This window comes from Theropithecus gelada, chromosome 14, assembly GCF_003255815.1.
Source record: "Theropithecus gelada isolate Dixy chromosome 14, Tgel_1.0, whole genome shotgun sequence".
In the NCBI taxonomy this organism is placed as follows: Eukaryota; Metazoa; Chordata; class Mammalia; order Primates; family Cercopithecidae; genus Theropithecus; species Theropithecus gelada.
The window spans coordinates 124,910,770-124,936,976 of NC_037682.1; the positions used below are offsets into that span (position 1 = coordinate 124,910,770).

Consider the following 26,207-nt stretch of genomic DNA (forward strand, 5'->3'; position numbering starts at 1 on the left):
CCAGTGACAATCACGTTTATTGAGCACTTCCTCCAGGTGTGACGTCTTGCTGGGTTGGTGCAGCCACCCTTCCAGGCATGGAGCGTCATCTCCATTTTGCAGCTGAAGTTTAAGGAGGATAAGTACGTTCCTCCAAGTTACACGGCTAATATGTAGACTCTAGTCCAGACTCCCAGAGCCCTCTCTGTGCCAGGTGCTGGGCTCCTGTTACTCTCCCAGTACCTGTGAGGAGAGTGTGGGCCCTGCGAACCACTCCCCGACATGCATCCCCCTCAGATGACCTAAGCCAACCAACCAGGTCTCTCCCTCTGCAGCGTTGAGTTCAGGGATGGACTGTGGTTATGGGTTGAACTGTGTCTTCCTCCAAAAAGATATGTTGAAGCCCTAACACCCAATACCACAGAATGTGACCTTCATTGAAGACAGGGTCTTTGCAGAGGTTAATCAAGTTAAAATGAGGTAATTAGGATATGCCGTAATCCCATATGACTGGTTGCCGAATAAAAAGGGGAAATTTGGACACAGAGCTTCACAGGGAGAGGGTCTTATGAAGACGGGGGTTGGGGTGTGGGGGGAAGGCAAGGGGCAGGTAAGCCACATACCCCAAGGAACCACCGGAAGCCAGGAGAGACCCTTCCCTAGCGTTGCCTGAGGGAAGGGGGCCCAGCCAGCACCTTGATCCCACACTTCCAGTCTCTGGAGCTGTGGGGCAGTGGAAGTCTCTGGTTCTGAGTTGCAGAGTCTGCGCACTTTGTTAGAGCAGCAATAGGAAACCAACACAGCCATCTCCTCCAGCCCGAGGGTGACACTCCAGAGGAGCACAGCTCAGGGATTCTGAGAACAGAGGCTGCTCCCCTTGTCCTGTTGGTCATAAAAAAAAAAAGAAAAGGAGCACGTTGCCACCAGCTGATGCTGCTGACCCCCTTGCAAACATGAGGGGAGGCCACACATGGAGGGGGAAGGTCCAAGAGGTGGCCAGGCAGCGGACAAAGTCTGCTGACCACCTGCCAAAGAGCCTGCCCTAGCTCAAAGCTTCTGCCTCCTCTGACTTCAGGGATCCTTGCTGCTCAGTTTCAGCTGTGCTTGCAGCAAGCATCACACCCCCATTTTTCAGAGGCTTAGAGAGGCAAAGTGTCCCACCCAAGAGCCCACAATTCATAGGTGGCAGAGGTGGGACTGAACGAAGTCCACCCAACCTTGAATGCAGTGCTCCCACCCACGAAGGATGTCACGACAGTGACACCCAGTGTCCCAGGCTGCTTCTGGCAGTAGCGGATCTTGTTTGTGTCTGCCTCGTTACCGTACCTTTCCTATTTTAGTCCACTCCTAGCTCCTTCCAATAACCTTGATTTAATGTAAATATATAGTTCTCCTTTTTAATCCTTGGCACTTTCCTCCAAACATAGACCACTGGCCTTCTTGGTCTACTCACCTCTGGCCTCTCAGGGGCCCCAGTGGCCCTAGGCAAGCCCTGACCCATTCCCCACCCACAGGGTCTCACAGCGGCTGTGCCGCTCCGTCCACCTCTGCCAGGCTGGCTCCCTACCACATGTACCCCTGGAAAAGAAAGAGAAACTTCCTCTGCACCCCTGCTGCCCTGGGCTCTATGCATCATTACTCTTGTGTTTGTTCCCACAGCAGACTGTCACCGCCTGGAACATAAGCACTTTGTGGGCTTCCAATCTTCTCATTCTGACTTGGATGGCAGACCACTGGGAAATTAAGGCAATATCTCATGGCTTTGCCATATTATACTTTTTGACTCATTCAACAAATATTTGAACACCAGCTACCGTGAGTAATGCACTGCATTACTGAGAGCTATGAGATTAATTAAGTAATGAGAGTCCCTGTCCACACTGAGCTGACTGCACAGAGAATAGAGACCAAAAAATATAATAATAATGAGAGAGAGAGAGAGAGAGAGAGAGAGAGAGAGAGAGAGAGAGGTGAACACAGGCTTATTTAAGGGAAGAGAAATGGTTCCATGTGTTTGGTGTATGGAGCTGTAAAAGATAAAACTGGAGACATGAGTAAAATCAGGCCCTGGATGCCTTATAAGTATGTTAACTGCTAAAGACTGATTACCTAGTATGTAGTAAGTATTAAACCCCTTCATGTTTTAAGGGTTACTATTCACGCTAACACACCCATGTATAGAGTTTTGTTTCACCATCAGAAGGGGAATTAGCAGCCCAAAAGATACTGGGCGGTGGTGAAACCAGGTAACGAGCAGGTGCTGGCTAGGAAGTTGGGGTTCTGCCTCCTTCCCCACCCCAGTCCTTTTTCTGAGAGTCTGCCTGCACTGCTGTTCCAGGGGGAAAGATAAAAATCTTACTCTGCAAGAGCTGTTTCCTATCAGTTTTGCTGGGCTCGGCCCTAGCCCTGCTGAGCTGCAGGGCACTGGACTATAAGAACTGTGCTGGAAGTGACTTCTTTGATGTTTTCAAAGGTCAGAGCACATCTCTCCCCTTTTGGAGTGTCACTCAGCTCTAGGCAGACGATGTTTCAGCGGTGGGGAAACCCAATTAGAGCCAATTATAACCTAACTAACCTCCCATGACACCAAAACTCCTTGTAGAATTTGCCAGCTTCTTGCAAAAATAATGTACACATCTAGGCCTAACTCCCGTGTGGAATGTGCCCCAACTCCAGTCATCACTGAAGGTTCAGTCGTTTTCCACTGTGACCGCATCTTACAATCACCTGGGCAGAGTATTCATCGCCAACGCTGAGATTCCACGCCCCGATGGTCCAGTGTAGGGACTGAGATGTGGGTCCCAGCATCAGTTAAAAAACATCCCCAGGTTCGAAAAATAGTGATGTATCTGAATTCTCCCAAAAACACAGCTGGGCTTCTCTGAAACCCAACTGTTTTCTCTCCTTTCCCATTATACACACGTTTTTCTGCATTAGTTGGCATCTGCATTTATAAACATTGGGTCCTTATTTCATATTTTGTGATTGTTCATTCTAATTATATTAACTATTTCATGTCCCTCATATATCTGTACTTGTATCTGATTTTTTTTTTTTCTAACCGAATATATTTCAGGTATCTTGAACTACACAAGTGAAGGAGTAAAATTCGTTGTAAACTTTTTTCCAAAATAGTTGTGAAAACTATTTTTATTCAGTGAACAGGAAACCGAATCCATAGCATCTAGAAATAAATGTGCATCTTTGACAACTATAGCCATATGCTTGATACAAGTGTGTATATTTTCCTGTATTTATAAGCATATATCCAAATTTATCACACACACACACACACACACACACACACACCTCCCATAGCACAAAGTCTTGTAGCCAACCTCCAATAGGGAGTAATTCTTGAAGCAAAAAAGTGAATGAATATACACATGAATAGATGCACAGATGCTGAAAGTACAAGATAAGTAACTTATATTCACTTAAATATGGATATATAGCTTATATGTAAATACAACCTTATTTCCAGTTGGCATCTGAAAATAACAGGACATCTGTTATAAATTCCAAATTTTTATTCAGTCTATGTAAATTACTGACGTATTCATAGAGCAGGATATGACTTTTTATTTTTAAATGTTAACATATTATATTGATGCTTTTAATAGTGATTAAAACAAAACTTCATTACATTGTTATTATTACGGGGGTATGTTCAAGATAACCCTTAAAATATAAGGGGATTTATTAGACTCCATGATGAGAAATGAAAAGAAATAGTAATTTCCAGAATAAATCAGGTTTCAGATCATGAGATTAACGCCAAATAGCAGCAGACACAATTGAGTCCAACAATTTTCAAAGCTTTCGATGTGTTTTGTAGCAGCAGAACTCTTTCTTGTCATAAAATCTTGAGCAGAAAACCAGTATCCTCTCCAAAGCAGCAGCCCAGTTTAAAGTGAGGCCTCAGAGCCCTGGGCATCAGCTGTCCCGGCTGCGGACAAGCGCAGCTGGGGAACCACTGAGCTAGTCTGGAGACTCTCGGTTCTAGCTGCACATTGAAAAAAATTACCTGGGAGGCTTTTGAGAAGCCCCAGACCCCACCCTAGAGATTCCGACTGAGTTGGGCTGAGGTGGAGACTGTAACGCACAGCCAGAGTTGAGAGCCACCTGCCCGGCACAGCTCCTGCAAGCCAGGAGCAAAGCTGAAGCCCAGGGAGGCAGGACGTGGTGGCGAAAGCACCACTGCAGGGTGGGCTGGGGCCTGCCAGGGCCAGAGCTCGTGCTCCTGAATTATTCTGGTCCAGCGATGACGCTGCGCGCGCTGCAGCCCCTGGAAAATGCTCTCTCTGAGGGGACTGACTGATGGAGGACCCCCTAAGGAGTCTGTCATCACCACAGCAGGGGCAGAGGGGAGCTTCCCATGCTCTCCCAGACGTAGCCGTCCACCTTCTCCCACGAAACACACAGTCATGACTGCAGCAAGCTATCACACAACGTTCTGAGCAGGGAGGAGGGCTAAAGGAAGAACAGCCAGCAAGCCTGGCTTCCACTAAGTTGTCTCTCAGAAGAAAATAAACTCGTGATTGGTTCGGCCAGTAATTTTTATAATAATGACAGGTAAGATTGATCGTTTCATTAAGTGTTTTATACATATCATCTCATTTAGTCCTTGTAACACACCAACGAGAATGATAGCCCTTTGGACGAGGAAACTTAAAGTCTCAGTTCTTAAAGAAGGTTGGTGATTTGCCCAAGGTCATAGAGCTTTAATTGGCTGAGCTGAGAGTTCAACATGGGCCTGATTTGAGAGCCTGTGTTTTTAACCTCCAGAGTATAAAATATAAAATGTAAAACTACTCAGTTGCCTTGATTGTAGGGGCCCTCAACTTGAACTCGAGGTCCTGGGAGGCCATCCACATCTTCCCTTCGTAAAACCTGGAGTCTCTTTCACATCCAGGAAGCCCATCCTCCAGCTAGAAATCCCTTCAAGCCTCCTTGAGGAAAGTATTGCTATAAACGAGGCACATTAGCTCTTTTTGTGTTGTGTATTTATTTCTTTATTATTTGCTCTCGTTATCTAGAAATCTATATTTTAACCCTAATTGTCTCCCTGCGGTAATGATTAAGGCATGACTCTGAGATTTGCATTGCAAACACCACGAGGCCTTCAACAGGAGCAGATGAATTCTGAACTTGGCATCTAACAGCATTTATTGCTTCATTTTCATGTCTTCCCAGCTTCAGTTTGGGCCAAAGTTGTTAATATTTTTTTCAGGTTCAGAAAGGATGGGAGGAGGTAGAATTCAGGTTCATGATTTCAGCCTGCATTGACTCTAGCCAGTAGATCAAAATTGAACTTTTACCAGTGAAACGATATCTTTGAATAAAAAAAAAAAACCTATGGATCAGTGCCTTACGTACATTTTACTAGTGAATATTTATAGGACCACCCACAGGGTGTACAATCTCATACAAGCCACTCTATTTAGACAATGGTTATTTGGGAAAAACAAAAGGGGCCCTAGAAAAAGCTATGCGGTAAGTGGGATGCATTTTTATTCCTCCCAAGGGGAGGTGAGAAGCCTTCAATGGATAGCTGCACTTTTTCAGTTCTATTGTCTTAAAAGTTTTATTTATTTTAGAAATAGTTACAACCTAGCCAGGTAAATATATTGCGATAAATTCCATTTAACTTTTTCCCTCACTGGAATAGCCTCATAAAAGACAACAAAAACCTGCAGAAAATTCAATGAGGGAATAAGATTGTCAATACAGTGTGTGTGTATTTGAAAATAAAATGGCACAATCAGGTATAAAGAAGAGTCTTCATTCAAGTTAATAAAAATCAATCTAGAAGAAAGAAAACTGCATTTTGGTGTCTAAGTAATCTTATCTTTTAATAACAATAAAACTTTCCACTTTATAGGGCTTTTTCTTTGGAGTCTCTAAGAGTTTGTCAAGCAAGTGCTGGACTGGGGTTGATGGTGCACCCAGCAGGTAAGGGTCTGTCCCTGACCTCCCTCCCCAGTAATGATGGCGAGATTGTGTCCCTGAGGCACCTCTGCTACACATACAGTTCCCCACCAGCGCCATCCTGAGGCACCTCTGCTACACATACAGTTCCCCACCATCGCCATCCCTTAACTCACCAATCAGTAATGTTGACAAACCAGTGTTGTTCCAACTACAAAACCAAATATAATTAAGAGGAAATGGGAATTCTGTAAAAAACCATGTGCATTAGGTACTGTTTTGTTGCAAACAGTGAAATGCACTTAATAAATGGGAGCTATGCCACATGAATAGATGACTCTAAACACCCGAATGAAAAATAATAAATCTGACCTCCAGAGCCAGATAAAACTATTTTCATTTTATTGAGCTACCATATTTTTATGTCTCTAAGAAGCCATTGATTGCAAGACATGCCATCAATTTAATAACTCTCCAGGGGGAAAGGAAAGAACCACCACATTGAATATACATATCAATTATAAGAAACATATTGATTTTAGAAATGTTAAAACATGGGGGGGAATATGTCTTACAAGTGAGGAAATACAGCAAATATAAATGTATACTAAGTTTAAAGAGTACTTTTATATTTATTATCTAATTTTTACCACAATTTCATAAAGCTGCTATGATTATTCCATTTTACACATGAAAAAAAGCTCAGCCTCTGAGATGCTGATTAACTTGCTCAGGATCACACAGCTAATAAACCAATACCCTTAACTCTTTGCGTCTGAATTCTGTGTTCTTCTCACTACTCCACACTACCTTTCTGTCTTAAAGTAATAGAACCTTTTTATCTAAAATGTTTTTCTGATCACTAATAAAGAAAGACACATTTTTACATGACTGCCCCAATAAATTCTTCACAACTGCTCTTGAAATTTCTTCAGCTAAGATGGTCTTCGCACCACCTATAAATCAAGTTCTCTACTCATTGTTGGTAGTCGGGTTAATAGAGATGCAGACGTCCCAAAGGATGCACCCTCCAAGAAAAGATACGGGTCACTGGCTGAAAGCTCAGGTGGCCCCTGCAGCAGCTAGCTCACTGCTGTTCGCTTCCTCACTTATTCTGGACAGACCACACCTGCTTTTGCAGATTAAAATTTTGAATCGGCTACATTAACTACCCTTGGTGTGTTGTGAATCTTCTTTTTGAAGATTCGCTAATGAATGTGCAGTGCCCATAAAGCTTTCATTGACTGGTTACACAACCAACTGTCCCCACAGTGTCTTAGTGATGAGAGTGGGAACCTGCAAGTGGCTTTCTCCATTACCTAGATTGCCAGAAATCGATTCAGTGGTGGGAGTCTGGTTATACCTGGTTATGACCCGGAAGCCTCCTGGGAGGTCAGCAGATATAGAGTCAGAGGAGCATTTGCCTAACACAGACATGCCTCATGGTGCACCATCCAGGGCCTGGGTATGGGATGGCAGTGGGGGACATCTGACATCCTCCATGGTGCATGTGGCCAGCATGGTGGCAGCAGAATGTGTAAACAGAGGAACCAGAGCACATCCGCATCCACACAATCGGTGCCACAACCAGACGGAGAACAGACAAGCCTCAGGAGGGGAAAGGAGGCTTGCTCTCCCCTCTGGCCCACCACTAAGAGCCCTCCAGGCTACTTCACCAACCACAAGTCCCACCTTAGACAAAGCCAGGTGCGCTCCGCGATCCCTCCCGTCTCGCCCGCAGAGGCGCCGTGCTGGAGGCTATGGAAGTGCCAGGGGAGTTTCTGTTTTTGTCCCAGTAAAAACATCGACAAGGAAGCAGAACTATTTGTTTTGGTTTTTAGTGAAAGACTCCACTGAACTACAAGTTTAGTGGTAACTATTTAAGAGTTTTAATTTTCCATTAGTATTCAGGGGCTGGCTTTGTGCTTCAAGCCTAATGCTCTTACTAAGTCACTTCCTACCATTTAAAGAGGGGGAAGCTATAACTGAGCTTGTGGTATAGGAAAGGCAAAAAAAAATGAGGACAAAGAGAGGAGCCCATGATACATTTGGAATGCAGTGGGGGTTCCAACAGCAACACCAAAGTGACTTTCTACGTAATAATCAGATCCTCTGAGACCAGTAGTCCCTTTGCATGGCCCCAAGAGAAACACACAGAAAACAGAGAGATTTTTAAATGCAAGAGTAAACTTGTTTAACTTCCTCTTTTAATATAATTTGGGGAAAAAATACAAAACAAATTTTAAAAAATGAGTTTGTTCATTAAAAAGCCATAATGGGGTTGGGTGTGGTGGTTCATGCTTGTAATCCCAACACAAGGCAGATGGAGGCCAGAGATAGAGATGAGCCTGGCCAACATGGTGAAACCTCCTCATCTCTACTAAAAATATAAAAACTAGCTGGGTGTGGTGGTGTGTGCCTGTAATCCCAGCTACTCAGGAGGCTGAGACATGAAAATTGCTGAAACTGAGGTGAGGTTGCAGTGAGCTGAGACCACACCACCGTACTCTAGCCTGGGGGACAAAGTGAGACGCTGTCCAAAAAAAAAATAAAAACCCACAATGAAATATCACCTCATACCCGTGAGAACAGCTCTTATCAAAAAGAAGAAAGATCAGCAGTGGCAAGCAGCTCAAGAAAAGAAAGTCGTGGCACACTGTTGGTGGGTACAGCCATTAAGGAACACTGCACGGAGGGTCCTCAAAAGGTTAAAAGTAGAACTACCATGCGAACCAGCAATACCATCGCTGGGTCTATACCCAAAGGAAATGAAATCAGTGTGTTGAAGAGATACCTGCCCTCCCATGTTCATTCCAGCACCACTCACAACCACCAAGATAATATGGGAACAACCTAAGTGTCCATCGCCATATGGATGGATAAATAAAATGTGATATCTATGCATAATTGAATACCATTTGGTCATAAAAAGAAGGAAATCCTGTCATTTTCAATAATGGGGTTGAATCTAGATGACATCATGCTAAGTGAAATAAGCCCGAGAAAGAAAGTGTATATTATCTCATTTACACGTAGAATCTTGTATTTTTTTTCTTTTGTTTTGTTTGTTTTTTGAGATGGAGTCTTGCTCTGTCACCGAGGCTGGAGCGCAGCGGCACAATCTCCACTCACTGCAACCTCTGCCTCCTGAGTTTAAGCGATTCTCCTGCCTCAGCCTCCTGAGTAGCTGGGATTACAGGTGCCTACCATCACGCCCTGCTAATTTTTTTGTATTTTTGGTAGAGACGGAGTTTCACCATGTTGGCCAGGCTGGTTTGGAACTCCTGACGTCAGGTGATCCACCCGCCTCGGCCTCCCAAAGTGCTAGGATTGCAGGCATGAGCCACCATGCCCAACCACACATAGAATCTTAAAAAGTCAAACTCATAGAAACAGAGAGTAGAATGGTGGCTATCAATGGCTGCGGGCGTAGGGGAAATGGGAAGATTTTGGTCAAAGGGTACAAACCTTCAGTCACGAGATAAACAGCTGCTGGAACTCAGCAAGGGTGGTGATGGATATGTCAATTAACTTGGTTATGGTAATCAGGACACCATGTATTCATATATCAAATCATTATGTTGTACATATATACAATCTTTGTCAATTAAACATATTTTAAATTAATTAATTGTTTTAAATGCCCTAACTATAAAGAAAATTCAAAGCAGTTACTTTAAGAGAAACTCCCTTTCAAAAACACCATGTAAAATGGGGTAGGCTGTTCCTCCGTGGTGTGACCCTATGCCCCATCCAGAGGCCAAGGACAGCACAGGAGGTTACCTTAGCAGCCCCCGCTCCTGAGGAGATGAATTTTACTTTTCTCTCTATTGTAAAAAGGGAACAGGTGTCCCCTAGGCAATTTTACTGCAAAGGACCTCAGCAAGTGGCAGCTGCTTCAGGCTTCAGCCATCCCTTCCAGGCACTTCTGAAGCTAAGGGAATTTCCTTCCTTGCTTGGCCACCCCTCCTGCAGTCTCCACCCACAGAGCTGAGCCTGCCTGGTCCGCTCCATCACAGAGCGTGAGGACAGATCTGATATACATAAATCAACATATTACTCATTTTCTAGCACTGCCTTTGACAGCTGTTACATGAGCACATTGTTAGAAACTGTCAAGCAATGATACACAGTGCCTTTTACAACATATGTTGACTTTTATCTAATATAGCTCCATAATTAGCCCCAGGGAAAGTGAATCCAGGCATCCACCTGGCTGCGTGATCTCAGTTAACCTTTACTTTCTTCTGAGGGAAGTTAGCAGGGTCGGGGGTGGAGATCCAGGCAACGAGGCCCCCAGGACTCAGAGAAAGGCAGTAAGTGTGCAAGCTGTGCAGGGTACGGGAGACAAACTGCTTACACCGCCCTACCCTCAGCCTATAGTCAGAGACTGGGGGGTCCAGGGGCTCTGGTCAGGGTTTTCAAGTCCCTCAGGCCTGGATGAGCTCTGGGATCATTATTGGAAAAATAAAATAAATCTCCCTGGAAAAAGGAGGAATTCCCAAGGGGATGTCCATGTGAAGGAATTGTACCTCTGTCCGCATCCGTTCACCATGAGTCCCACCTCAGCCGTCCACAAGCACCACCTGCCACATGCACTGCAGTATCAGAGAGACTGTGCAAACTCATGAACCGCATAAAGCAAGGTACCTGCTCTGCAGGTGTCCGGGTTGGGCCCCAGGGATGCAATAAAGACCGACGCTGTGCTTGACCTCAGGGAGTCCAGTGGGAGATGGAGTCCAATGGGATGGCAGTGCAGCAGGGCTATGACACAGAGAAGTAGCCAGGAAAATGGCCACAGACAGAATCCCAAAGAACAACCATTTAGGACATGGACAAAGAGGACTGTCCAAAGTAGGAAGAAAATGAGGAGAAAAAGATGTCCTAGAAACCAATAGAGAAGTAAATTTCCAGAATGAGTCCTCATTTCCCAGGATAAGATGCTATGGAAAGTTCAAGTAAAATAAGGACAGAAAATCATTCAAGAGATAACTAATCAGTAATGAATAAGTGATTTTATTGAGACACATAAAAAATTAAATAGTATTATCAAGACAGATCTGACCAGGTGTCAAAGGGTAAAAATTATAAAAGCTATGAGAACTCATAAGATGGAGGGAAAGATCTCTGTAGGGGGGAGAGGTTAAGAGGTGACTGATTCACAAGATATAAATTGAAGTGGGCCTTGAGAGATTAGTAGAATGGCGGGGGATGGGGAGGACAGCAGGGGCCTAGAGCTCCCAATTAGGGGCAAAGGTGAGTACAGCACAGGGCTGTGTATACTCTGGTGATTTCCAAGGGCCAGGGAAGAGGGTTTGGGGAAATGAGGCTGGGAAAGGAATTTGAGGTCAGACTGAGAGGGGATTTAGATGCCAGAGTACCAGTTTGCCCCATAGGATTTGGGTAGGGTCAGACATGTGCACTTGAAGCCTGGAGAAGATCCATGTAATAGCAGCATAGAAAACATAAAGGGTCAGTCTTTCACTCATATGAGCAATATTTGTATCATAAAAGAAATAAGAGACCATTTGCCTGACTATCATGGCAGGGAGCAAATCCCCTTATCCCTTGAATCAGCATGCTAGGTTCCTTTAGAGTTTAAGAGGATGGGCTCTGAAGTCAGACGGAGCTGGTCCAAAGATCAAACCGGTGACATCCCTACCACATGCCCTTGTTAGGTTGCCTAACTCCTTGGAACTTCAATTTCCTCATCTATGAAATGGAGAAATCAATAGAACCTACTCAGAGTGTTTTAAGTATATTAAAGGAGGTAATGCATGTAAATGGCTGACAAAGGATAAGCACCCAATAAGTGTTATCTGTGATACCATTTTATTACTGAAGAATATTGCTCAATCAGGTTAGAGAAATATCTGCAAAGCGTATGAAATAAACACCTCGAGAAATGCAAGTCATCAATAAACATGAAAAATTGCTTACATTCAAATATTCAAAAATTTACATGATCCAGTAGCTGACAGTTAAACAATCTGAGAATACCAAGTGTGGCCGGCAAAATTCTAAGGTCTCCAGGATTCCCACCCCGTGATGTACAGGTCCTGTGCAATCCCCTCCCCTTGACCATGGGCAGAACCTGTGAACAGGATAGCAGTTCTGTGATTAGATTAACAATCCATCAACTTTTAATCAAAAAAGAGTTTATGCCAAGTAGGCCTGACCTAATCAAAGGGGCCTTTAGAAGGTGGCAAAACGTCAGAGAGGCACATGCTCCTCTTGGCCTTGCTGATGCAGTGTCCATGCGTCTTACAGCTGCAAGGAATTGAATTCTGCCAACAGCCAGGGGAAACAGAATCCTGAGACTCAAATGAAACCCCAGCCCAGGCTGATACCTTGAGTGCAGCCTGGGGAGACCCTGAAGAAAGGACCCCATTAAATTGTGCCCAGACTGTGGCCCAGGCAAACAGTAAGGTGATACATCTAAGTTGTTTAAAGCCATAAAGCCTGTGGCAATTTGCTATACAGCAATAGAAAACTAATATACCTGTGGCTGGCAAAAATGTAGAGAATCAGAAAATTAAATCCGCTGTTTGGGGGGATGCATTTGAATTCAATTTGGAAAGCAGGGTGACTCCATAAGGTTGGAGATACATACACACCACACCCACACACCGCCATGCTCTTGCACGTGGCCTGGATAAACCACTGCCTGTGTAAATAGGTGCACGTGTACCGGAATGTACATGGCAGTGCAGCTTAAATAGTCGAATGCTAAAAACAACCTAAATTAAATGACTATCATGATAAGAATAAATAAATTGTGGTATCTTCAGAAAATGGAATATTAGCAATGAAAATGGGCAAACTATAGCTAAAATATAACACGATAGATCTCAAAAATATAATGTTGACAAGCAAGATACAAAAGAGGGCACACATTCCATTTCCATAAAGTTTGTAAACAGGCAGAGTAAGACTATCCCCACTTAGAGATGCATACACAGGTATGAAAACGAGGTTTTTTTTAGAGGCAAGGAAGTCATTTTCATGAACTTCAGCATAGTGATTTTCTCTCTCTGTGAGGAGGAAGAGATTGTGTTTGGAAAGGGAAAAATGAGAGACCTTCCGAGGTGCTAACAATGTTTGTTTCATGATTATGTTTACACACGTGTTCACAATTTAAAAAAATAAACGCATCACTCTATCATGCCTCTGTGTGGAGGATAGATCTCAGGACTAAAAGGTGGGGTGCTGAAGACCTCTGAGTGACCTATCTTATACTCTACCAGGGAAATCTGCCTGAGAAAGTCTAGGGGATACAGATCTGGGGGCTCCTCTGACATGTGGAAGCCCCCAGTGGGAGTCAAGCTTCCTAGGAGCCTGCGCTGGGCTTGGAGCTGATGGCTCAATGCACCTTCCCCCGCCCCCTCCCATGCCAGAAGAGCCATCAGCTTCATGACACCTGTGCGGGCTCGGCAGCTGCAGGAGGGAGGAGGGAGCTGTCAGGAGCAGTCACTGGCATCAGACTAATAATAAGATTCATTTCTCCGAGACTCCCAGGACACAACCCAGGGAGACTGAAGAATGCTAATGCTGCCTGCAAGGGCTCTGGGGGCTGGTTACTTATTTTTATTTTTTAAGGTCAATTGTTTCAGGTCGGTACGCTTATTAGAGGGGGGATCAGTGGCAAAAGAGCATGTGCCTCTATTCTAAGCCTAAAAGGAAAAGCCAGACAAAAAAGAAGACATTCATTCATTAATCATGTCCCAATCCTCTTTCTTAGAGGGTGCCTGAGTGACCAGGGACAGAATCAAGACCTGTAGTTGTTAGATGTTGTGGAGCTCGGAGCTGAAGAATCAGAGTCATAAGACAGAGATGCAAAACCTGGGGACAGCTGTTGCCCTTTCTTTCCTCAGGTCCTTCTCGAAGGTTGTTTCTCTATGCCTTTGTCCTCATCACTGTATCAATTTCCTATGGTTGTGTCATAAAAATTGCCACACTTAGCAACTGAAAGCAACATAGATTTATTATCACAAAGTTTTAGTAGGTGAGAAGTCTGGGCATGGCATGGCTGGGTTCTCCACTCAGGATCTGACCAGACTGAAATTCAGGCGTTGCCTCAGGTATGGTTCCCATCTGTGGCAGAATTGAGTTTTCTGCAGTTGTATGACTGTGGTCCTCATTTCCTTGCTAGCTGTCATGTGGGGGTCACCCTCAGGGCCTACAGGCCACCCACATCCCTTATCACATGGTCCCCTGCATCTTCAGAGTTAGCAACAGAGAAATACTTGTGCATCCAATTCCTTAATGCTTCAAGTCTCTGACTTTTTTGGTGAGCAAAGAAAATTCTCTCCTTTTATAGGGCTCAAGTGGTTAGGTCCAGCCCACCGGAATAATCTCCCTACCTTAAAGTTAATTGATTCAATACCTTAAACATATCTGCAAATCCCTTGCACAGAAATACCTAGATTAATGTTTTAAATAGTGGGGAAAACATGGTTATGCCAACGGCTAGGAATCTTGGCAGATGGTCTTAGAATTCCGCATACCACAATCATCAGTTGTTAGTATTGCTATTCTGAACACAGCAATCATAGGGATGTAAACAAAACAATGTGCCCAAAGGGAGGCGGAATGTCAAAAGATGGCCCAGACAATTGGGAGATTCATTCATTATTTGAGTTGAACTACACCTGGAGTGGGGAATAATAGCTTTCATTCATTCCCTCATTCCACAAGCACGCTAGATGCTGTGGGAGGTTACATAGATAAGTAAAATAGACCCTTCCACGACATTTACAGTGTAAAAAGATAACAAAACTATAATATTCATCCATTTCACAAATACGTGTCGTGTGCCTACAATGAGGCAGGTGCTAGATACTGAGGATACGGTGAATGACTCTACCATTACTAGGTACAATGCTGCAAGTTACAGCCTAAAAGAGTGCAAGTCTCGTGGAAATTCAGAGTAAAAAAAGGGCTTCTCCAGGCAAGGGAATGTGCAAAGGCGGCCCCCTTACAGAAGAGGAGATGATGGGCTACGCGTTATTTTAAGAGGAACTGAGGATGCGAGGGGAATGGCTTGCTGGTTAGAGAAACTGATGTGAACAGAATCCCAAGGTGAGAAAGAGCAATGAGAAAGTGGAAAACAAAATAAAGCCCACTTTAGATAGATTACAAGTGATAGGAAGGAGTGTAAGCAAGATAAGAATATAAAGAAAGTTTGGGCCAGATTTTGAAGGATCTTGAAGGACAATGAAAAGCCTTTTTTCGGATCAGACGCTCTCAAAGCTTCACTCTCGGGAGGTCAGTTCGGCAACACTATCCATTTACTCCTTCATTATCCACTAAAAGCCCAGTATGTAACCCAAGCACAGTTCAAGCTGCTGGGGATACAAGCTGAAATCTCTGACCTCATGATATTTTTACTCTAAGGGAAGAGACAACAATAAACAAAAAAATTAATAAACAAGATAATTTCAGATAGTGATGTGTCGTAAAGGAAAACCTATCAAGCAAGAGAGAGTGATAGAAATTAGGGGAGAATGGTTTTAAGTTGAAGGGTCAGAGAAGGCTTCTCTGGGCAAGACATATTAGAGTGAAGACCTGTACTCTACGAGGAGGCAAGCCATGCAGAGACCTGGGGGAACCTTCCAGGCAAGGGCATAGGAAGGGATCCGGACATGGAGTGACAGGTGAGCAAAGGCAAGGCTTCAGCGCGATAGAGTAGTGTGAGAGAGAGGACCAGAGAGAGAGTGATGTCAGAGAAGTTGGCAGGGCCAGACCTCTTAGGAATTCGAGGGCCAGGGAAAATAGTTTGGATTTCATTGTAAATGCACTAAGCGGTTCCTAGAGATTTCCAAGTAAGGCAGAGTGCTGAAATGACTGATCAGTCAGGCTAAGGTGAAGAATCCTAGGGGAGCGCAAGTGGGCCCACTGCTGCTGTCCAGCCTCTGAGAGGCAAAGTCCCCGGAGGCCCAGGGCGCTGGCCAGTTTGGGGCTATCTTGAAAGGGAGCCGAAAGGTTTTGCTGATAGATTGAAAGGGGGGTGAGAGAAGGTGAAAACTGAAAAGAGGAGAAGGGGGCAGGGGGACCCGGTAGAACCTATTGCCAACAGGACGGGAGAGCAGAAACGAGAGGCTAGGCCATGTCTGGCAGCAAGGAGAAGGGGTGACAGGTGAGGAAGTTTGCACACAGTGGACTAGATCAGGCAGATGAGGTCAGAGAAGGAAGCTAAGGTGACTCTGATTCTTCCAGCCTGGACCACTGGGGGAATAGTGGTGCCCACTAACAGAAACAGGGAATTCAAGAAGAGCAGCACAGAAGGAGGGCAATGAAATAGTTGTGGACTTGAGGCCTTGCAGGGGACAGCCTCCCTGCACATAGAAAGGAGGAGCTACTGATGGGACTTAATGAGCTCCATGAACTTACTAAGCCAGAACTGGCTGCCTGCAAGGTGGACTCCAAGGTGTAGTGCCATTCATTCTAGTGCCATTCACCAGCAAGGCTGCCAGCCGGTGCTGACCATAACCCGCCTCACTGGAAAGACAAGGGGTCATGTTACCCCACAGTCTGTCACCCCATCCCCTACTGCCCCACACAATGACTAAACGATACAAGAGTGGAAAAGCTTGACTCTGTTGCCTGAGGTGGGTCAAAGCTGGCTGTGCTCAGAGACCCCCACTGGGTCATGCCAAGGCTGGACCCCAGCTTTGGCCTCACAGCTAAGCGCCAGGCTCTCCCCTTGCCCTGTCTTGTGGTGACGATCATAATCCCAAAAGACACAATCCAAAATGGCATAGTCTCAAATGTTGAAATCCTGAAGGAGCAACATCCCCAAATCTAAAATCCCGAAAATCACAATCCCAAAAGATTAAAATCCCAAATGTTGAAATCCTGAAAGTTGAATTCTGGGGAAAAGAGTGGTGCATTTCCAGTTGTATGAAGAATAGTTTCACCATGTTAGGTGGCACTACTCCCTTGCTATCGTCTTACTTGGGAATTAAGAAAGGTTTGAGAAGGTGTGTGTGGGTGCCAGGTTGTCAAGGGGTGGACGTGTGGGCTGGATGTTAGCTGTCACTAGGACCAGATGAAGGAATCCCTAGAGACCTGGCAAAGCCCTCCTTTGGGTGCATCTTGAGGTGTTTCCAGAGGAGACTGGAGTGTGAGTCTAGGTGGATTGGGGGGATCCTCTGCCCTCAATGCTGGCAGGTACCATCCAATCAGCTGGGGGCCCAGAGAGAACAACCACAGAAGGTGAACTGCTCTCTCACTCTCTGGGAGCTGGAACAGACTTTTCTTCTGCTGCCTTGGACATCAGAACTCCAATGCACTGGTTTCTGGACTCCAGAACTCATGTCACCAGTGGCCCCCAGGATCCTAGTGCTTTCGGCCTCGAACTGAGTTACGCCATCAGCTGCCCTGGCTCTGAGGCCTTCAGACTTGGACTGAGCCAACCTAGAGTCTCCAGCCTGCAGATGATGACCTGTCATGGACCTTCTCAGCCACCATAATCATGTGAGCCAATTCCCTAATAAATCCACTTTCCTTTCTCTCTCTCTCTCTCTCTCTCTCAATTTCTCTCTCTCTCTTTCTCTCTCTCAGTTTCTCTCTCTACCTCTCTCTCTCTGTCTTTCATCTATCTGTCTGCCCACACATATACACATATCCTATTGGATCTGTCTCTGGAGAACCCTGGCTAACACAGATTTGGTGCTGGGGAAGCCGAATATCATTCCTTCCTACTATATTCCTTATCTTGCTTCCTTCATTCTCTTATAGGTTTTACCCCCTCAATAAATACCTTGCATAAAAATCTCCGTCTCAGGCTCTTCTACAGAACTGAACCTGAAACCTATTTTTACTCATAATAGTAAATAGAATAACAGCTAACAACTATAATAATAATAATAATAATAATAATAAATAGAATAATAGCTAACAGAAAATAATAAATAGAATTACAGCTAACAACTACTGAGCACTTAATGCAGGCCAGGCCCTGATAACCCCTTTCTTGCATTATCTCATTTAATCCTCACGATAACCCTGTGGGATAAGAACACTATTATTGCTAGTTGTGTTCGTTTCCTGGGGCTGCTCTGACAAATAACCACAAACTGTGTAGCTTAAAACAACAGAAGCCAATTCTCTCACATCTCTGGAGGCCAGAAGTTCGACATCAAGGTATTGGTAGGGTTACACTTTTCTCAGGAGGCTCGAAGGGAGAACCTGTTCTTCGTCTCTCGCAGCTTTGGTGGCTGTCAGCATTCTTTGACTTGAGCCTACCTCATTCCAGTCTCCGCTCTGCAGTCTCAGCATCCTCTGACTCGGGCCTACCTCATTCCAGTCTCCACTCCACAGTCACAGAGCCACCTCCTCTTGTGTGTGCCCCTCTTGTAAGGATACGCGTCATTGCACATGAGGTCCACCTGGATTATACACAGCAAGCTTCTCCTCTCAAGATCCTCAATCACGTTCTTTTGCCAAATAAAGCAAGATTCACAGATTCAGAAGATTAGGAAGACGACATATCTTTTTGAAGGCTATTTGTCCCACTACACCCATTTGTAGATGATGGGAGGAAAAAGGCAAAAGTAAAAGAATAATAAATAGAAATCACAAAATAAGACAGATGAAATACACTGGTAAAAACAATAAATTTAAATGGAAAGGGCATCCCAGAATGGAATAAAAAACATTAACAAAATATAGCTAAATGTGGTTTACGGGAGACACACAGAAATTGAAGGGAAACTGAAAGGAACAAGATTGAAAAGGATATACCAGGCAAATACTACTTCAAAGAAAAATGGAGCTGCTATAATACTGATAAACAAAACTGACCTTAAGGCAAAGGCATTAGTAGGAATGAATTGGAAATATTAGTCATGATCGGTTAGGTTAGGCTGCAATAACAAACAACCCAGAGGATCTCAGTGACTTGCTTCTTACTCATGCAACACACCTGTCTCAGAGAGGGGAAGCTCTGCTTTACCGTACCTTGACCCTTGGACCTGAGCTGATGGGTTCATCTCTCTCTAAAACAAAAACTGTCTCATGGAAGAAGAAATAAAAAGATATTATGAAGCAACTTCTGGTTCTTAAGTCTTCTGTTTGAAAGTGATGCTTCTGGCCGGGCGCGGTGGCTCAAGCCTGTAATCCCAGCACTTTGGGAGGCCGAGATGGGCGGATCACAAGGTCAGGAGATCGAGACCATCCTGGCTAACACGGTGAAACCCCGTCTCTACTAAAAATACAAAAAACTAGCCGGGCGAGGTGGCGGGCGCCTGTAGTCCCAGCTACTCGGGAGGCTGAGGCAGGAGAATGGCGTAAACCCGGGAGGTGGAGCTTGCAGTGAGCTGAGATCCGGCCACTGCACTCCAGCCTGGGCGACAGCGCGAGACTCCGTCTCAAAAAAAAAAAAAAAAAGAAAGTGATGCTTCTCACTTCTACTCAGATGTCACTTGCCAAACCAAGTCACACAACTAACACTTATGTCAAGGAGAAGGGAAATACAACCTTCCCTTAGCACAGGGAATAAATATTTTAACAATGATGCAGAGTCTACCACAGTGGGCCACAGAATAGTGATCAGCAAAACAATTCACCAGGATGTCGTAACAAGTCTGCTGTTTGATGCAAATAATAATTGAGCCTCAAAATATTTTTAAACCAACAAATTTGCACGTAGGAAATGACAACTTTACAATTCTACTTGGAGATTTTAGGATGTTTGTTTCCCAAATGAGTAAATAAAGTAAATTAAATTTATAAAGATATTAAGTATAAACATACAAAGAAATATTATTCAGTCTTAAAAAAGAAGGAAATCCTACAATTTGTGACAACATGGATGAACCTAGAGAAAATTATGCTACATAAACTAAGCCAGTCATAGAAGGACAAAACTGCACGATTTTATTTATATGAGATATCTAAAATAGTCAAACATAGAAGCAGAGAACAGAATGGTGTCACCAGGGGCTGGAGGGAGGTGGAAATGAAAAGGTGTTACTCAATAGTTATAAAGTTTTGGTTATGCAAAAGGAATACTAAATATACAAAGTAAATAAGTTCTAGAAATCTTCTGTACAGCATAGCACTTACAATTAACAATACAGTATTGAGCACTTAAAAATTTGTTTAGAGAGTAGATCTGTTTTTAGCTTTTTAGTTTTTTTATTTAGCTGGGTTTTAAGCTGTTTTTAGCTTTTAAAACAAGACGCACCCAAAGGAGGGCTTTAACAGGTCTCTAGGGATCTCTTCATCTGGTGAAACTGACACCTAACACCCAGTCCACAATGTTAACTGCTCTTGACTCCTTCAACCCCCACACACGCACCCAAAGGAACACAAGGAAACTGGGGGAAGTAATTGATATATTACAACCTTGATTCAGTGATGCTATCTTGCATGTATGCATAATAAGTTCAAAGTCATCAAATTGTGTAGATTAAACATGTGCAGGAGGTTTTTGCATATCAACTATGCCTAAATAAGACTGTTTTTTGAAAAGACATTACAGAAGATTCAAACAACAAAGTAAGCAAGTTTGAGCAAATAGACACAAATATAGAGTGCTGTGCCAACAAAGAACATAGAGGAAACTTTCATAAAAATAGAACTTGAAGTAGCACAGAGAACATTTCTGAAAATTTTAAAGTATAAATATCTTATAAAACAGATTTTTAACAAATTGTAATTAAATGAAAACTAGCAATAAAGAGATAAATCAAGACAGTCAAAACATACATATGTTAGAAGTTTCAGTGCATTCTTTAATAATCTTTTGAATACAGTAAGTCACTGCTAATAAAATATTTAGAATTGAACAATAAAAATGCAATGTATTAAATCTTGTAACACACAGCTAAAGTTGTATTCAGAGGTAAATGTATAGCTTTAAAATGCATTTACCAGAAAATGAAGATTGAAAAAAATACCTAAGTATCAAGAAGATTAAAAAAAAAGGTAACACCCAAAGAAAACTTTTAAAAAGAATAAAACCTGAGAAAAAATTAATGAATAGAAAACAATCAGAACCAATAAGAAAGTTCAACAAGTTTGTCATAGATATAATGAATTTATAAAAATCAATTGTGTTTCTATATACCGGCAAGGATATTTTAAAAATATTTAATAATCCTTAAAGATAACGAAAGACTACAAAAATGTTAATGGTGTAGAGGAATAATAATAACAAAAGATATATATTACATTTCTGCTTAACATAATAAAATTTTACTGAAACATATTAAAGAAAACACAGATGAAAGAGGTATGTCATTTTCACAGGTGGGAAGATAATACTATGAAACTCAATTCTCAACTTTATTAAGTTTTTGTAAATCGATTCATCTATAAATATAATTTATAATACAATCAAAAGCAAGCATAGATCTTCAAGAATTATGAGTTAATTCTACAATAGAGAGAGAAAATCAAAAATTGACTAAAACTTTTGAAGAAGTACAAAGTGAAAGTAATTATTAAATCAAATATTAAGACATCATGAAGCAATAGTCAAGACAGTGTGGTGTTGCTGCAGAAACGGGTAAAACAAAATGGAGCGCTGACAGATAGAACCTAAAATATAATGAAAATTGGTATATGACAGAGTGATGATAAAAGGCACCCGGTAAAGTGTGGGATAAAAACAAATTATATTCCTCACCCCATATTCCATATGGATTTTAAAACTAAATACAAAAGCAAATCTTTAAAAACCTTCAGAGAAAAATTCAAGACACTAGATGACCTCAGGGTAAGGAAGGAAGGACTGCATCAGACACAAAAAACACAAGCCATAAAGAAGTCTTCACATTACAATGGAAATCCTATGAACATCGAAAGTTGTCACACACAAATTGAGAAGAACCACATATGAGAAAAAGGCATATGCAAGACATACAATTAACAAAATATTTATATCCAGAATATATTAAAATCCCAACTCAAGAAGCAAAAGGAAAAAAAAAAACCCATGGAAAAATTGGCAACTGGGATCAAGAGGCAATTCATAAGAAAAAAAGCAAAAATGGGAAATGTCTGAGAACATGGCCAACTCCACTATTAATCATAGAAATGCAATGTGCAACAGTGATCCACTATTTCACATCCATCTTTGGCAAAGATTAAAAAGCCTGGTGATACCAAATGTTGGTCAGAATATGGAGCAACTGGAATGTGCAGCTAGGCAAAATTAGAACCACCACTTTGGAAAGGAATTTAGCCAAATCTAGCTGTGTTGAAGATGTGCACAGCCTTGAGATCTCGCACCTGCAGTTGTAAGTGCATTCCCTCGGGAAGCCCCATGTGTGTCTTGGGAGGCATGTATGAGAAGATTTACTGCAACACTTTCTGTAACTGAAAAAATCAGAAAACAATCCAAAAGACCATCCACAGAAGAATGGATAAATTGTGACATATTCATGCAACAGAATACTCCACAGCAGTGAAAATGAAAAGGTTAAACTGGCCAGGCATGGTGGCTCACGTCTGTAATCCCAGCACTTTGGGAGACTGAGGTGGGCAGATCACATGAGGTCAGGAGTTTGAGACCAGCCTGGCCAACATGGTGAAACCCCATCTCTACTAAAAGTACAAAAAAATTAGCTGGGCGTGGTGGTGTGTGCCTGTAATCCCAGCCACTCGGGAGGCTGAGGCAGGAAAATCGCTTGAACCCAGGAGGTGGAGGTGGCAGTGAGCCAAGATTGCACCACTGGGCCGGGCGTGGTGGCTCAAGCCTGTAATCCCAGCACTTTGGGAGGCCGAGACGGGCGGATCACGAGGTCAGGAGATCGAGACCATCCTGGCTAACACGGTGAAACCCCGTCTCTACTAAAAAAAATACAAAAAACTAGCCGGGCGAGGTGGCGGGCGCCTGTAGTCCCAGCTACTCGGGAGGCTGAGGCAGGAGAATGGCGTGAACCCGGGAGGCGGAGCTTGCAGTGAGCTGAGATCCGGCCACTGCACTCCAGCCTGGGCGACAGAGCGAGACTCCGTCTCAAAAAAAAAAAAAATAAAAAAAAAGATTGCACCACTGCATTCCAGCCTGAGCAACAAAGCGAGACTCCATCTCAAAAAAAAAAAAGAAAGAAAGAAAGAAAAGGTTAAACCTACAGTTAATAACATGGACAAATCTAAAATATATAATGTTGAGTGAAAACAAATGTTGTGGCATTTTTGCAGAATAAAACCAACTATATAAAGTTGAATGGCAAGAAAAATAATACTTTATAACATCAATGGGCATGTTAAACATGGAAAATTATATTTAATAAGAAACAAAATTTGAGCAGTGGTACCTCTAAGAAAGAGAAAGAAAAGAATGTGATTGAGGAGAAGTATATGGAACTTCAATGAAATATAGGCAAAGGGAAAATGTTAAGATTTGGTAAATCTAGTTGATGAGTTCGCTCTATTATTCTCTTTATTTATCTGTACATCTGCAACATTCCATAATTCTTTTAAAATTAAAAAAATATAAATAAGTAAAGACAAAAAGTAGAAGCTTTGTCCTGAGCTTGCTGCTACAGGGAGCAGTGGCAAAATTCTCATTCTCTAAAGGTCGCAGTTGACACGTGAGGAGAAAAAGAATTTCCCATGAAAGGGAAGATAGCTGGACCCCACAAGAACTGGAAAGTGTTCTCCTCTCTCCCTTCCTCCAGTTGGTCTCAAATGTCTACTTTCTATAAACTGATTACCTTATTTCATCTCTCCACCATGGGTCTTACATTTTCATGGGCCCTCAAAGCACCCTGGCCCCTGGTCTATTTGGCTTTTCAACTCAAGAACTTACACTGACCACATCTCCGTGTCTCCACTCAAATTTCTGAGAGTATCTGATTATCCCCTGCTAAGTCTGTAGGGTTTGCTGGCCTTGGGTCAGATGCCTACTTCTAATTCAATTCGCTTTGACTGAGAGAAAGTATAATAAAAAAGGATCCCTTTTAGGGGTTTGTGGGCAGGACAGGATTTCAAGAAAGGTTTGGATAAAATACATACCTCCCCACCCCGTCCATCAACCTAATTTAAGTGGGCAGGAATTAGAACAGAAGCCTGCACAGAAATAAGGAATGTGCATGAGGCTGAATCAGTCTCCTGTGGTCTTTCCCACACTACTTCTTGAGTGACCATCTGAAGAGCTGAAAAAAAGATAATTGCTCACATCGGATTCTTGTCATGGACAACAAACTCAACGAACATAGGAAAGCCAGATGGAAAAGTAGCCTCGTACAGAGGATGGGGGCGGGGGGACAGCTATAGAGCTTGTGAGGAGACTGCTGGTGTGCAAGATGAAAGAAGCCAAATGTGACCCTGAGGCTGGCCATGGGGGCAGCTGGCCCTGATCAGAACTCACCTTCTCCACCCCCCAATCACTTAGAGGCTCCTCTTCCAGAGCTCTTCTCTCAATAAACGGCAGCATTATTCATCCACTAGCCAGAACCCTGGGCATCATCCCCCTCCCTTTCCTCTCGACCACCCTACAGCAACATCCTGTGGCTTCTACCCCCTGAGGGCTTCTCCGTTTTTGCCGCATCTTTCCATTTGTCACCGCTGCCTCCCACCTGTTTCAACCTGCGTTTCCCTCTCACCTGGTCTTCTGAAAGAGCTATTCCCAACTCAGGTAGAGGAATTCTTAAACACCACCAACCCAATTCGTGTTCAGCCATCACCACTGCATCTCCACAAGGGGTCAGCCAGTGGGAGGAGCACTGGCCAGAGACTGGCCAGGAAAGCCGCAGTGATCCTTGCATTAGTGTTGGGGAGAGATGGCCATTTAAAAAAAAAAGCATGAAAAAGATTTTTACGGTAAGTCGGCTAAAGTGTTCTGAAGGAAAAGCTCTGCGTACTTTGAGATTGCTTAATCAGGGAAACACAATTTCCACGGAAGCAGTCCGAAAAGACCTCTCTGACGAGTGACTTTTGACCTGATGGAGTCATGGTTTCCTCCTCAAAGCTTTCATCGCTTCCCCTTTCTGAAGATACAGATAATCCAGGGCAAAGTCAGATGGAATTGGCTTCTGTTTCCCTTCCTGTCTAAATCTGTCTTCACTTTCTCCCCAGCTTTTCCCTCTCCGGCCACCCTGCTCTCTGCTCCCTGAAGATGTCCCTGAGGAAAGACCTTCTTGTCCCATTTCCCCCAGCCAATCCTCATCAGGTATGAATTAAACGTCACTTGCTCTAAGAAACTGTCCCGGAGCACTAACCCCCGAGGAGGCTCCGTCTGAGTGTGGGGTCATGTATATTGATCCTTCCTTATACCAAATGCTCTTGTAACCACCTCCTCAAAACCTGTTAAAATTCTCAGTTCCATATCTGTAGAGGAATGTCAGTCTTTTTCTCAGTATAGCCCCGGGGCCTGGCTTATTAAAGATACTTAACATGTAACTTCTACATCATCAAAGAAATAAATGAATGACTTCACTGACGTGGCTTTGTGAAGACCCAGAACCTCAGAGTTAGAAAGGACCTCAGAAGTCATGTGTTCTTCCTCCCACCAAGTCAGACATGGCAGATACCACAGTTTCTCCAGGCCTTGCACCTGTCTCCCTCGCTCAGCCGCAGGCTCTTCACAGCCAGGGACAGCAGCTTATTCATCTTGGTATCTTCCTCCTCCACAGAATTACGAACCAGAGAGCTCCAAAAGGATCATGATCTCCACCCACAGCCTAGAAACTATGTGGGACGAAGCCAGCAAGTGACTTCCTAAAGGGATTTCAGCAGAGCCAACTGTAAATAGACCTATCCAGGCTCCTCCTGCTGAATTTCCTCAACTGCTTCGTTTCATGGACAGTCACTCCAAACTCGTGGCCACCCCACCCCACCTGTCATCCCATAGTACCCAAGATTCCCACTTTACAGCATTCCATTTTCTTCCAAGAATTCCCTTCCAGGCCTCACGCTGTGCCCCCGCTGCTGGCCAAATGCCTAGAGACGCCCTGGCTTCTCCTCGGCACTGTGATCTGTTATAGGGAATTAACAAGGAGCCAAAGACCAGCACACGTGCACTCGCGCGCACACACACACACGTCAGGGAGCTCCAGAAACGGCGCTTTCTTCATTTCCCCGTCTTTGGGGCGGCCTCCAGCTTTAAGTCCTCCACTTTTGGCAGCAGCCTTTCCCTTTGGGAGAAAGACAAGCAACTTTACAGTGATATGGAAATCACCCCCTAAACATTTGCAAGCCTTGCAGGACTTGGAGCTGGTCCCAAAGCAAATTCAATCAGCCCTTTCTTCCCCCTACACTTGCTGCCTCCAGCTGAGCCCCATCTCATACAGTGAGGCCCAGTGAATGGGTGCACCTGATAAGTCCTGAGAGACCCCAGCCCC

The 26,207-nt window shown here is 43.7% G+C and overlaps 1 long non-coding RNA gene across 1 annotated transcript; it reads right to left on the bottom strand.

Annotated features, from left to right (window-relative positions):
• On the bottom strand, positions 1-26,207 carry LOC112607396. The gene is made up of 3 exons (XR_003115769.1): positions 26,180-26,207; positions 25,908-26,000; positions 1-861 (listed from the first exon to the last, which is right to left on the bottom strand). It is a non-coding gene; the product is annotated as an uncharacterized LOC112607396 (long non-coding RNA).